Source organism: Notamacropus eugenii, chromosome 6 (genome assembly GCF_028372415.1).
Source record: "Notamacropus eugenii isolate mMacEug1 chromosome 6, mMacEug1.pri_v2, whole genome shotgun sequence".
NCBI lineage: Eukaryota > Metazoa > Chordata > Mammalia > Diprotodontia > Macropodidae > Notamacropus > Notamacropus eugenii.
In genome coordinates, this window is record NC_092877.1 from 53,972,076 (window position 1) to 53,985,990 (window position 13,915).

Here is a 13,915-nt window from a genome sequence, read left to right on the forward strand (position 1 = left end):
TGTATTGTTTGCACCACTCATGGTCAATCATGCTACTATAGGAATATCTGTTGGAGAATAGCTTTTGTGAAAAACTTGCCTGCTCTCTTCTCAAATTTTCGTCAAGATGTCTCTGATTATCCTCAGAAATTTTGAAAAGATGAGAAAATAAAAGCAAGGGTTATTAATTATTAAATAATTAATAATAAAGTATTTTTTTGGACACATACACCACCCTACTCCCTCTTTTGTTCCCAAAGCAGTTGATTGCTTTGACCTTGATCTCTTATTGCCTTCAAAATTTTGCTGCCTCCAAGACTTATTTCTTCTGTTATTTGGTGTACTCTAGTTATCCTTTCCATGTTTGTTTTTTTGGTGCCAATTTTACTTTCTTTTGGCACCTGGAGAGATGTGAAGGTAGACATTTGGTGTTGAGTCCAAATGTGGTGGTTCTACTGTTACTAATAGGAAAAAGAATTTGTTGTAGAAATATTTTCTCTTTTTAATCTATATATTCTGATTTTATTTTTAAATGACCCCTTTTGGATATGGCTTGAGTTTCTTTCTAGCCTTATGTAAATATTTTCCCCCCTACTACCACTAATTTTCTGATGTAATATAAAATCTTACATGAGTCTCTTAGAAGACTGAGTACAATCTTCTATCAGACTACTCTGTAAGATTTTATAAACAATTTTGCATTTTAAAGTAATATTACCTTTGGCTATTATCCATTTCTGAAAGAACAGCAAGTGTTCACTTATTACTATGGTCTCTAAGATCTTTTATTCTCATTATGGTGATTAATAATCAATTAAACTTACTTAGACACTGAGAATACCTATATCACTGTATGTTCTATTATCCATTTTTTCTTCAAAAATAGCTTGTTAGAACAGATCAGGATGGAGTTACCTCAATTTTGTGCCATATATTCCTCTTTTAATTTGGTTTTGATTTTTGTTTTTACACCAACAAATTCATTGTCTGACTCTATATAGTTAAGACCATAGGGTCAGACCACATCATAGCTATCTTCCAATATTTTAAGGGTTGTGTGGAAGAGTGATTACATATATTCTTTGTGGTTCCAGAGATTAGGTGTTGGAGAGTTGGATAAAATTTAAAGGAAGGGTCCAACTAAGATGTAACTTCCTAATAGTCAGAGCTCTGCACCAAGGAAATAGATTTCTCTTATGTGTCTTGAATTCTCCGTCCCTGGAGGAAGTGTTCATACCCACAGGCCTGCCCCATGCTAAAGGGGATTTGCTGATTGGGATTTGAAGGCAAACTGGATATTCTTCTCCTCTGGGATACGACGAGTGTATGATTTTCTTGCAGCAGCCTGTAAAAACAGGGGACCTCAGGCTTTTTTTTAATGCAGTGATTACTTTGTAAACTCTCTAAATGCTGTAAAAATGAGTTTTTTCCCGAAGCCTTGAGATACCTGAAAGTGAGGACTCAGAGTAGTAGAGTAGCAGTGTGTGTGCGGTACAAGGCTGGGAGGGTGGTGACAGAATGTCCCATTGCATGCTTCTTGTCTTCCCTGCCTGCTATGGGTCACAACACTTACTTGGAGGAGCCATCCAGCTTGAAGGTCTAGTGCAGGGGTGGGGAACCTGTGGCCTCAAGGTCCTCAAGTGCAGCCCTTTGACTGAATCCAAACTTCTCAGAACAAATCCCTTAAATAAAAGAATTTGTTCTGTCAAACTTGGACTCAGTAAAAAGGCCACACCCAAGGACCTAGAGGGCCACATGTGGCCTTGAAGCTGCAGGCAGTCTCCCCATCCCTGGTCTGGTGATAGGCAGGTAGAGAATTTACTTTTGGTAACTGTCTTCCCTCTCTGACCTCCTAAAGCACTATGTCTTACAACTCTTGGAAATAAGTGACTTGTAATATAATTTGCTTGTTTGACTTCTGATTCCTTGTAGCACTTTGCCTAAATTTCTCTATTGCCCCAATAATAATACTTGACAGTTCTGTGATTTTGCCAAGGAGAGACTTCCTTGGACTAAACGTCTATGACCCCTCAATGACTTATTTACAGAAGTCCTAGGAACTTATATGGTTGAGACGCATTAAAATAAAGTGACTTGTCCAGGATCACAAAGCTACTGAGGGTCAGGTAGGATTTTTTTTTGTAGGTCATAAAGATTTTTTTTTAGAATTAAATTTTGTTTTATTTTCATTTATCAATTTTAAAACAAATATTTTTGTGTCTCTCTTGTTCTAGGCACTCTCTTAAGCCATGACATACGAAGAAAGGCAAAAGATAGCTCCTCGTCTCATGAGGCTTATAGTCCAACATGTAAACAACTGTGTACAAACAAGATATAGACAGGATGAATTCAAAATAATAAAGCCACTAGGATGATGGGGGATTGGTAAAAGCTTCTTGCAGAAGGTACAATTGTAGCTGAGACTTGAAGGAAGCCGGGAGGTGGAGGTGAGGAGGGAAAGCATTCTGGGTATGGAGGACAGCCAGGGAAAATGAGGAGCAGCAAAGAAGCCAGTGTCACTGAGTCAAAGAGAATGTGTATGGGTGTGGAAGTAAGGCATAAGAAGACTGAAAGGTAGGAAGCCCAGTTGTGAAGGGCTTTAAAAGCTGAACATTTGGATTTTGTCTTTATCCTGGGGACAATAGGGGACCAGCCACTGGAGTTGATTGAATAGATGAGGTAACAATGGTTTGTTTTTTTCCCTTTCAGGCAATGTGAGATTTGAACTCAAGTCTTCATGTTCTGAGGTTCAGCATTAGATCTCCTGTGCCATAATAAAGCAGTAAAGGTTCAGACCTGGGATCTCATTATGGCCCCAAAGAGCAATATGGCACAGGAGATCATACGCTGGGCCCCAAAACATGCCCAGCTAAGTGTCTGGCAAAAAGGAGGTGCTTGATAAATGCTTACTGATTGTCTCTTCCCTCTTTTCCAATTATCCATTTCAGGTTCTATGAGTTCTGTCTCCAGGATATTTCTCAGATGTGTCCCTGTCTTTCCATTCATACGTCTACCACCTTAGTTCATTCAGGTCCTTATCATTTCTTGTCTGAACAACTGTTGTAACCTCCTAATTCCTCCTCCATCTTCCTACGTTTCCCTGTCTCTAAGCCATCCTTTGCATAGCTTTCAAAATAATCTTCCTGAGTTACCAAGGTATCCATGTTGCCCCCATGCCCAAATACCTTCAATGGCTTTATATCTCTAGAACAAAACTGGGGAGAGGGACTAGATCAGAATTTCGTTGGTATAGAGAACTCATGGGTAAGGACTTCCTCTACCTTGTGTAGGCCGATACTCTTTCTGCAATTTGTAATCCTGAAGAGTTACCCAGAGTGGTTAAATGGCCCAGCCAAGGTCACGCAGCCAGTGTATGTAAGAGGCAGGATTTGAGTCTAAGTCTTCTTGGTTTCTAGACTAGCTCTCTTTCCATTATGTCATGCTGCTAGCTCCTTATGATGGGTCATAGAGCTAGAGTGTAAAAGGACCTTAGAGATCCTCATTTTATAGATGAGAAAGTTAAGACTGAGAGAAATTGAGTGACTTGACTAAGGTAATATAAATAATATCTATTAGTATCAGGACTTGAACTCAGATCCTTGGATTCCAATTGCTTTTTTTTCACCTCTACATAATCATGATTTTTGGGACCTTGACTTTAACAATCTGACTTTAACTCCATTTCTTATCTGAGAGGTACCTAGAGGGTGCAGTGGATACGTTAGGAGTCAAGAAGACCTAAGTTTCAGATTTAGCCTCAGTTACTTACTAGTTGGGTGACTCTTGGAAAGTCACGTCCCCACTGTTTACCTCAGTTTGTCCATCTGTAAAATAGGGATGATGATATCTTCTAACTCGCAGCCTCAGAAAGATAAAATGAGATCAAAATCATAAACATATGTAAACATAAAGCATAATTTAAATGTAGCCTAGCACTATTATCTCATATCGCTCCTTTTTGTGAGTTCTACATTTTACCCAAATTGTTCCTCAAAGTCAGCATGCTTTATCCAGACACCATGTATTTGCACAAGACAGTTCCCCTTCCTAAAAGACACTTCAGCCATGTTTCTGCCTCTCAGAATCTTTTCTTTGTAAAGAGCTTAATACCAGACCGAGCACATAGTAGGTGCTTAACAAATACTTGTTCCCCCTCCCCTTTTTACTTTGAAGTTCACTTCAGGTGTTATCTCCTCAGGGAAACTTCTCCTGGTCTCCAGGTCTCCCAGGGATGCTCTCACCATTTCCAAATCTCCTGCTATTTACTTACCTGTGTACATGCAAACAAGCAACTAGGTGATGCAGTGGATAGAGCACTGGGCCTGGAGTCAGAAAGACCTGAGTTCAAATCTGGCCTCAGAAAGTTAGCTGTGTGAACCTGGGCAAATCACTTAACCTCTATTTGCCTCATTTTCCCCTTCTGTAAAATGGGAATAATAATAGCCCTTCCCACCCAGGGTTCATGTGAGAATCAAATGAGATAATAGTGAGGTGGCTCAGTGGATAGATCTCTGAGCCTGGAGTGAGGAAGACCTGAGTTCAGATCTGGCCTTAGACACTTAATAGCTGTGTGACACCTAACCTTTGTTTGCCTAAATGGCAAACCACTCCATTATCTTTGCCACAAAACTCCCAGCGGACAACACTGGTGTGTTATGGTCCATGAAATCACAAAGAATTGGATGAATGAATGAAAGTTCACTGAATGAGTGAACGGCAACGATAGTACAGGGCCTGACACGTAGTAAGCTCTCTATATAAATGTTAGCTTTTACCATCATCATTATCATCATTATTTCAGTACAACCTGAGCTTGTAGAGGGCGGAGGCCATTGTATACTAGTCATTTTATCCTCAGGGCTATCAGTGCTCATATCTAGCTTAAAAATGCTTGTTGAATTAAGTGAGGAGGCCTTGAAGGAGGACTTCATTTTTCTTGTTCTTAGTTCTTAGTTTCCCCTCTCAGTTGGGCTTCATTTCAGAAGCTTATTTATTCCCTTAAAAAAAGGTTTCCCCTAAATAAGTTGATTAGTGTTTAACAAGATAACATTTTATCAAACATTGTAACAACTGTATCAAACCCCAGAACAATATAAAAGAGACATTATCTTGATCATTAACCCTAGAAAAGCAAGGTAGACGGACCACATCTGCTGGTCAATCTGTCATGGAGCCAGATGGATCTCTCATTTGCTGAGCCCATCTGCATGTGTGTCTTGGACAGGCACTCCACTAGGTGGAGACCTGGCTGGGAGGGTCATTATAAATGAGTGGGGCACTTACTTGTTAACAGATGCCTATCCCTTTAACACCCAAATTCTCCCAGTGATGCTAATGTCAATGGGTGAATCTTGGGAGAATCAACAGTGGACAGATGTGTGGTGGAAGTGAGGAAGCTGCAGGTTATTATCAGTAATGACTTGCTCAAGAAAAATGACTGAAGGGTCACACATCTAACAAATCTTAGAGTCAGGACTTGAACCCAGGTCTTACGACCGTGAGGGCAGTGCTCTTCCCTTTAGTCCACATTGCCTCTCAGTACCTACAAGTGTGGACACAGGCATTGTTTCAGGGAATACTCACAGCATGTGCCTGAGCAAAGGCATAGAGATGGGAAGAGGCAGGGCACATGGAGAGTCAGAGACTCTAGGAGCTCTGCTGGAGGGCACATGTGATGTTGGGGAGTTGTAGTAAGCAAGGACAGACAAGCAATGGTATCTTTCCTTAGCACTCTAGTATTTGTTCTGAATGCTATATCCAAGGTCCTTCGTGGCCAGCAGTTGTTCCAAACTTGTCACTCACCCTTAATCCCACATAGTAAATGTGCCTTTCCAGTTCCTCAAATTCCATTTCGAAGACCCTGCACCAGATTACTCTAGACACCTACTTTGTCTTCTCTTCTTCCCCTCCCCGTTCTTTCCCTTCCCACTCAGGCAGATGACCTCATAGCTTAGCTTGTTTGTCCAGCCTTCTCATTCTGAACTTTTCATCTCACACTGCCTTCTGGAATGCCCTCCTTTCCTCCCCTTCCCTCTTCTCTCAACCCCACCCTCCCTTCTGCCCTTTAAAGACTGCTAACAATCCTACCAGGGTTTTGCACAATCAGCCAATGGATACCTCCTCTGTGCTCAGCACAGTGCTAGTTATTTCTGGGGGAAGCTGGATAAGTAAAGGATAAAGCCCCTTTCCTTGAACAACTTACAAATAAAACCCATACGGCAGACCATGCTTCAGGGAGAGAGCCCACCATGTGCAGTAGAGGCAGAAACCCTGTGTTTGAGTTCCCATTAGATCACCCACTACTAGCAATGACCCTGGGGCTCCAAGATTTAGACTCAACTTCCTCTTCTGTAAAATGGATGTAATGATGGTGATGATGATAAGAATAACCTCAAAGCAACAATAATTAACATTTATGGAGCACCTTCTATGTGCTGGGCACTATATGCAGTGATTCTTACAAATATTTTCCTCATTTGATCCTCACAACAACCCTCAGGGGTGAGCTTCTGTGTACTTGGCTCAGCTACCTTTATTCATACTTACCCACTTCATTGCCTTACCAATGCTGGAAGTTTTTGCCTTGTGATAGGACCTGTAATATTTTGGCATGCCCTTCAAGAATCTAAGGTTGCCGCCACAGCACCATGATGCATTGGAGGAGAATGTGGTCTTGGAATCTGAAGATATGGGTTCCTATTTCTGATCTGTCATTCACTATGTTGGTGACCTTGAGCAAGTCAGTTCCCTTTTCTATTATATCCCTTTTCTGCCCCTTCCTAGTAGCACTTTGTACATGGTCAAGACAGAAAAATGTGGAATGGTGGGGTACAGCAAGAGGGTAAGAGGCAGTGAGTGGAGAGAAAGAGAAAGAAGGAGAGATGTTTGGAAATTAGATTTCTTTAGAAATTGTGCATAAAACAGCCTGGGCAGCTGCTGTTTGCTTTAGAAGTTTGGCAGGAATCTGTTTGCAGATCAAAGGAAGCGGAATAAGGATGGGCAGTTAATTAGGAAAGGCCAAAACGCCCACTCTAAAACAACCATGATAAAAATGTAGAACCATAGTTAATTGGAATGATGAGACAGGAGTTGGTGACTGAGATCAGGACATACAGTGGTTATGTGACCTGACAAAGGTCGTACAACCACTCAGCTTCAGAGTGGCTGGTTTTGAACAAAGGTCTCCAGTCCAGTGTTTTTCCACTTAGTGTGCAGTTGAATATTAGATAGTAGAAAAGGCATTCAGGATGAGCAATCGAGAGATCTAGTTTTTAGTTCCAATTCTACCACTAACTGATTATTGTCCTTCATTCCGGAAGAGGACCAAAATGACATCACTATGTTAGAGTCATATTATATTGTGCCCGATTGTGGCTGATCAGACCATGACAAGCTTGGTACATTCTACCACAGTTCGGGCACAAATAGTCCATATGATCATTTGGGGTAGAGTCCCTAAATTTGTATATCTCACATTTCTTTTGAGCTCCTTCAATTCTGCTTTGCTCAAGAGCATAGGATCTTCTTTAATGGAGGCATGCCATGGTGGGTGGTCCTGTGCCAGTGTCTACTATGTCATGCAATCCATTCCAAAGTTTTTCAGAGAGACCTTGAATCACTTCCTCTGGCCACCACATCCACTAATTTACAGTGTTAATTGAGGCAAGTCACTGAACTTTAGATAGCAATCTGTTTATATAAGACTCTCTCCCATCTCCCCCCACCCAGCACCTTCTCAGCATTGAGAGAACACAGATACCAGGAAAGATGATCTGACCTTTGTGGGATTCATTCTCTACCATAAAGGGTCCTTCCTGTCTCCTTTGCTTGATACTAGTGAGCAACAGTGTGACCCAATGGAAAGAATATTGGATTTGGAGCCAGAAAATTTAGGCTCAAATACCAGCTTTGTTCTTTATTACTTACATAACTGTGAACAAGTCACCCACCCCCTTTTTTAAAGTTTCCTCATATGTAAAATGGGAGCGTTAGATTAATTTATTTCTAAGGTACTTTCCAGCTCTAACATTGGATGATTCTGTGAATTACAGGCAGTGTAGGAAGTTTAGAAGAGAGCTTGGGTTGGGGAGAAAGATTATTTTGTTTGACACGTCTGCTGGACATCTGCCTCTAAATGTGTAAGACTAGGGCTAGATGTAGTTCTGGAAATAATCTGCAGAGAGATGATTGAAAGCATGGAAGCTGGTGAGATCATCTAGTTAAAAAGTCTAGGGAAAAAAAGCCAAAGGGAATCCAGGACAAACTTTACGGCATACCCACAGTTAGTAGAAATGACATGGATAAAAATCTAGGGATAAAGGCTGAGAAGAAATGGTTAGGTAGGAAGAGAGCCAAGAGGGAGCAAGAAAACCTGGAGAGGAGGGGAGGTCAAGGAGAAAAGAGTAACCAAGGCTTCAGGGATGCTCAGTGAGATGAGAATGGAGAAAATGCTGTTAGATTCAGCAGTTAATGGATCATTGGTAACTTTGGAGAAGGAACTGGGCAAAGAATGGGTGAATTATGAGATTGGAAGCCCATTTGAGGTTTTATGATGACTTTTTAAAGGGATTTACCCATGATAAACATGTAGAACCGCAGCTCATTGGGATGGTAGCTTCTAGTGAGGGCTTTTTAAGAATGGGAGAGATTTAAACCTCAGTGTAGGCAAGAGGTAAGAAACCAATTGATAAAGAGAGATTGGAGATAAGGCAGAACTGGAAATAATGGGAGGGGATAGGATCAAAGTTTCATATAGAGAGACTGAAGGGCCCCCTCTTCATTAGGGACTAATAGAACCAAGAGGTAGTGTGGATCAGTAGAAAGATTGCTAGATTTGGAGTTACAGGACCTAAGTTTGAATCCTGCCTCTATGTGACCTTGGATGAGTCATTAAATCTTTTTGGGTTTCATTTTCCTCATCTGTGGAATGGATGATTTGGAGTAATTGACTTCTTAGGGTGTCTTCTACCTCTGATTGATGATCCTATAATGTGATAGTGGGAGCTGATATTATAAAGGAAAAATAAGGAATTTGTGCCCAATAACCTTGATATCCCTCCCCCCAAGTGGATTATATGCGAAGGTTCTCATCTGAGAAGGGGTGGTATTGTGGTAGGCTTGTGGAGAGAAGAGCTTTGAACAACTGTGTTGAGTGGTGAGTAAGATTAAAGATTACCTTGTGGAGAAGTAGAACCTTGTTGTGCTGCAAGGAGGGCCTGGTTGAGATTGGGTAATATACATTTATAGTCTCAAAGGTCTCTGGAGAAAGTCATCTCATCTCAGAAGGATCCATCCTTGAACTTCATATGTGTTGTAGGTATGCAAAGCATGTGAGTGATCATTCTAGAATTCTCATTGGGGAGAAGTGAGTCTTTCATCGCAGCTGTGCTGAGTATAAAGAGAAACTTTCATGAATATTCCCACTGATCACTTCAACAAATTGAAGTTCAGTTTCTTGATGGTATTTTTTTGTTCTCTTCCCCCCTTCCATCCCCTCTTTTCTCAATCCTGATGCATCAAAGGTCCCTTCCTTATTTTAAATAGTTCTTCTTGAACAGATTTCTCTACAAAATGGATCCCTTCCTTTGGAGCCCCAATAACATTTTCATGGGGAAGATGATCTCATTTTAATCTTTGTTATATTGCTCTGTTGGATTCATTCTTGGTGTTTCTAAAGGGATACTCAGTAAAAGTTTTACTCAGTAAGAGCCTTCCCTTATCCAGAGTTGGAAATAACCTACACTAGAGAGAAACCATGTAGCATAATGAAAGAGACTACTGCCTGGATTTGACTTCGTGTCTTGGCTCTGACTACCTTTTTGACAATGGTCCAGTTACTTAGCTTTTCTGAGCCACAGAAATGGGCTAATAATGTACTTTCTATCCTTATTGAGTTATTGTTAACCCAATTTGTTAACCTCATGATTCTCTAGGTATTGGGGGTACTGTTGCTGCATTGTAGATGAAGACCATCAACACTGATCAGAAATATCTTTTGTATGCTCCAAAAGACAAAGATCTTAAAGGGAGGAAAGACAAAAGCTTTGTGTTCCTTTCCTTTGATTCTGATCTAAAAAATTTTTTTCATTTTATTTTTATTCTTTTTTATTTTATTTCATTTAAAACTTTTATTTTTATTATGAACTTAACAATTATCACCCATCGTGAACATTTCATCATAGAAAGAACAAAAATAAAAGTATTGTTTGTGAAATAGTGAACTTGTGCTTGGGTTTTTTGAGCATGTGTTAAATTTAACATGGTAGTAACGAAATTGCCCTGCTCTTGTCCCTTCTTGAACATTTTTTGTTTTCTGTTTTTAACATTTTATTGATTTTTCCTTGTTTTAAAAAGATTTCAGTAACTCTATGCTGTTTCTCCTTATAACAAAAATAGTGTGGTGACCTGGTGGATAGAGTGCTCTACTTGGAGTCAGAAGAACTGGGTTTGAATCCATGTCTCAAATGGCTATGGTTACTTCACTTCTTGCCTTCTGCTTCCTCTGTAAAATGAGAAAAATGGCACCTATCACACAGAGTTGTTGTGAGGATCAAAGGAGATAATATATGTAAAGTGCTTTGCAAATCTTAAAGAGGTGTATTATTGTTAAACTATCATTATTATTAGTCAAAGCAAGTCCTCGTGTTGGCTATGTCTGAAAGTGAATATCTCATTCTGTACTTCTAAACTGATATCTTTCTGCCAGGAAGTGGGAGGCATGCTGGATTCTGTTTTCTTGAAAGGTTTTCAGGATTCCGAATGTAGACAGGATGTGACTTCTTTGTCCGTGAGCCAAAGGGTTTTTGTACATCTGCTTATCTAGTATTCCCACAGAGAGGAACAGCTGTCTGGGTAACAAATAGCTTGTATGGCTGCCCAAGTGCCTACTTGGATGCAAGCCTAAACTCACTTTTCTATAAAAACACTTTTTATTGATATTTTATTTTTATATCACCTTCATTTCTAAATGTATGCTCTCTCTGTCCTTTACTTAGCACTTGTCATAAAGACAGGGGAGAGGGAGAGAGAGGGAGAGGGAGAGAAGAGGGAGAGCGAGAGAAGAGGGAGAGGGAAGGAGAAGGAGAGAGAGAGAGAGAGAGAGAGAGAGAGAGAGAGAGAGAGAGAGAGAGAGAGAGAGAGAGAGAGAGAGAGAACGAAAGAGAAAAACAAAAAAAGCATTTACTAACAAGTACATCAGCCAACTCTGGGATTATATGCAGTGTTCTGCAGAGAAGAGTGGGAAGTGTTTTCTTTAGTGAATCTTGGTCCCCATTGTAATCATTCTTTTTGTTTTATTTTTATTTGTTTCTGTAACATAGCTCTAATTATTATGTATGCTATTTTCTGGGTCTGCATGTTTCACTTTACATCAGTTCATGTAAATTTTTCTATATTACTCTGTAGTCTTCAAATTCTTCTTTTAACTGCACAGTATTATTCCATTACATTCATGGACCACAGTTTGTTTATCCAGTCTCTAATCAATAGACTTCTTCTTCATTTCCATTTCTTTGCTACTGAAGAAAAAGAGGCTGCTATGAATATTTTGAGACCTAGCTTTTAATCTTTCACCTCTTAGTGGAATCTCTGGATCAAAGGGTATGGACCTTTTAGTTACTTTCTTAACCTTCTTTTGAGTTACTTTCTACAATGATTGATGAATTCACATAACCACTGACAGAGTGCCACTAGTGTCCTTGTCTTTCCATGGCCTCTCCAACACTTACTCTTCCCATGTTTTATCTTCTTTGTCAATTTGCTCAGTCAGTTTGCTTATCTCAGTAAGGTGAAACCTTAGAATTGTTGTGATTTTCATTTCTTTTATTTAGCGTTTTGAGGCATTCTTTCATTTAGTTGTTAATAGTTTGCTATTCTTTTGAGAGCTATTTGTACATAGCCTTTGACCTTTATCCATTGGGAAATGACTCTTGGTGTTACATATTTGTGTTAGTTTCTTATATATCCAAGACTACTTTTTATAAAAGGAAAACAGGGACTTAAATTGATTGAAATAACTGACTTATTTCATGTTTGGGTTAGAAACTACTTGGACATACATCTGTGATCAGGAGCATTCAAGGCCCCCTGTGATTTGGTCCCCATCTACCTTTCCATTTCTTTCTCCTATCACTCTTACTCTTATGTGTATCCTATGCTGAAACCAGATTTGCTGTTTCCCACACAGACTCCTTGGTTTCTTGCTTCAAGTATCCTTCTGGCTGGAGTCCCTCTGCAGTCCTATTCTCCATCACAGATCTTCTTACTGGCCTTGCCCCATCTTTCCAAAGCCCAGCTCAGATTCCTTCTTCTGCAGTCTCTTTCAGCTCTAAATATAAGATTCTGTGAATCTGTGGTGGTGTTCCCTCCTCAACCTGCAGCCAAAAGTCAGAGCCAGGGTATCAGGTGAATAAGCCTTTACTGCAGGCACCAACACTGGGGGAAGGGGGAAAGTGCTGCCTATTGCTGTGGTACCCCCTGCAAGTGTCATCCATCCATCCCACCAACCCAGATCCAGACTTTCCAGGGGACAGCCTGCCCCTTCTGTGTACACTCTTGGCCCCATCCCATACTCTAGTTCATCCCTCCCATAGTTGCCAAGGCGATCTTTCTCAAGTACTTTACTCAAGATCTTTCTCCCCTTGTCACTTCCTTATTCTAGTAAGGACTCTAGTATCACCTCTATTGCCTGTAGTGTGAAATAGAAACTCTTCTATTTAGTTTTTAAAACCATTTCCAAATTGACTTCAAACTGTTTTTTCAGTTTCATTGCACATCATTCCCCCTACCACACTCTGCAATCCAGCCAAATTGGTTTTCTTTCTGTTCTTCTCATAGAATATCCATGTGTATGCCCTTGCCCTGGCCACTGGCCTTTGCTGGAATGTACTCCCTCCTCATTTTAGCCTCATCAGATCCCCCTTTTGCTTTAATACTCTGCTTAGATATCATCTTCTACTTGAAGCCTTGCCTGATTCCTCAGCTGCTATGCCCTTTTGTCCAAACTTCCTCGTATTTAATTCCTTTGAATTTATTCTCTTTCTATTTATTCTGAATTTACTATGTACTTGTGTCTCTTATCTGCCCCTTTCCCTCCATTAGAATCTGAGGTTTTGAAAGTAGGCATTGTTTCATGTTTTTTATCTTTGTCTTTGTGTCTATAGTCCCTAGCAGAGTAGCTAGCAGTGTCTGGCACATGATTGTTGTTCAGTTGTTTCAGTCACATATGACTCTACATGATTCCTTTTGGGGTTTTCGTGACAAAGATACTGGAATGGTTTTCCATTTTCTTCTCCAACTCATTTTACAATGGCAAAAACTGAGGCAAACAAGGTTAAGTGAATTGCCCAGAGTCACACAGCTAGTAAGTATCTGAGACCAGATTTGAATTTAGGAAGAAGAGTCTTTCTGACTCCAGCCTCTGGCACTCTATCCATTGGGCCATCTAGCTGGCACATGGTAGGTGCTTAATAAATGCTTGTTGATTGAATACATCCTATTTGAATTTACCACAAATGAAAGAATTGCTATTTGTAGCTCTGTTTTCCTTTTTCTGAGATAACATAGTGTTTTATATGTCTTTTCATATCATTTGACACTGCTTTGTATCATTTGTCCTTGGGTCTTTTCCCTCTCTAGACTGTTAGCTTTCTGAGGGCAGGGGAAATGTCTTATGCATCTCTGTATCTCTCACTGTACTGGTGTATAGGATGAGTTGGTAAGTGTCTGCTAAATATATTCATGAGCCATTATTTTTGGTCACAGTTTATTGGTATTTTAGAAAAATGCAATGGTTCCAGTTTGAGGGATACCATCAACTGTTATTCTGAAAAGTAAACTTTGATTATGTAGTACAATTGAAACTTAGATTTTGGGTCAGCATTTTGACAATTAGAAAAATTCATTTGGGATTTTGGTTTGTGATTCAGTGTCCTCAAGG

General features: G+C 40.1%; 1 protein-coding gene across 4 annotated transcripts in view; it reads left to right on the forward strand.

Moving 5' to 3' along the window:
• Positions 1–13,915, forward strand: part of DOK7 (docking protein 7) — a 136,519-nt gene that overhangs the window by 3,169 nt on the left and 119,435 nt on the right. The window lies entirely within an intron of this gene.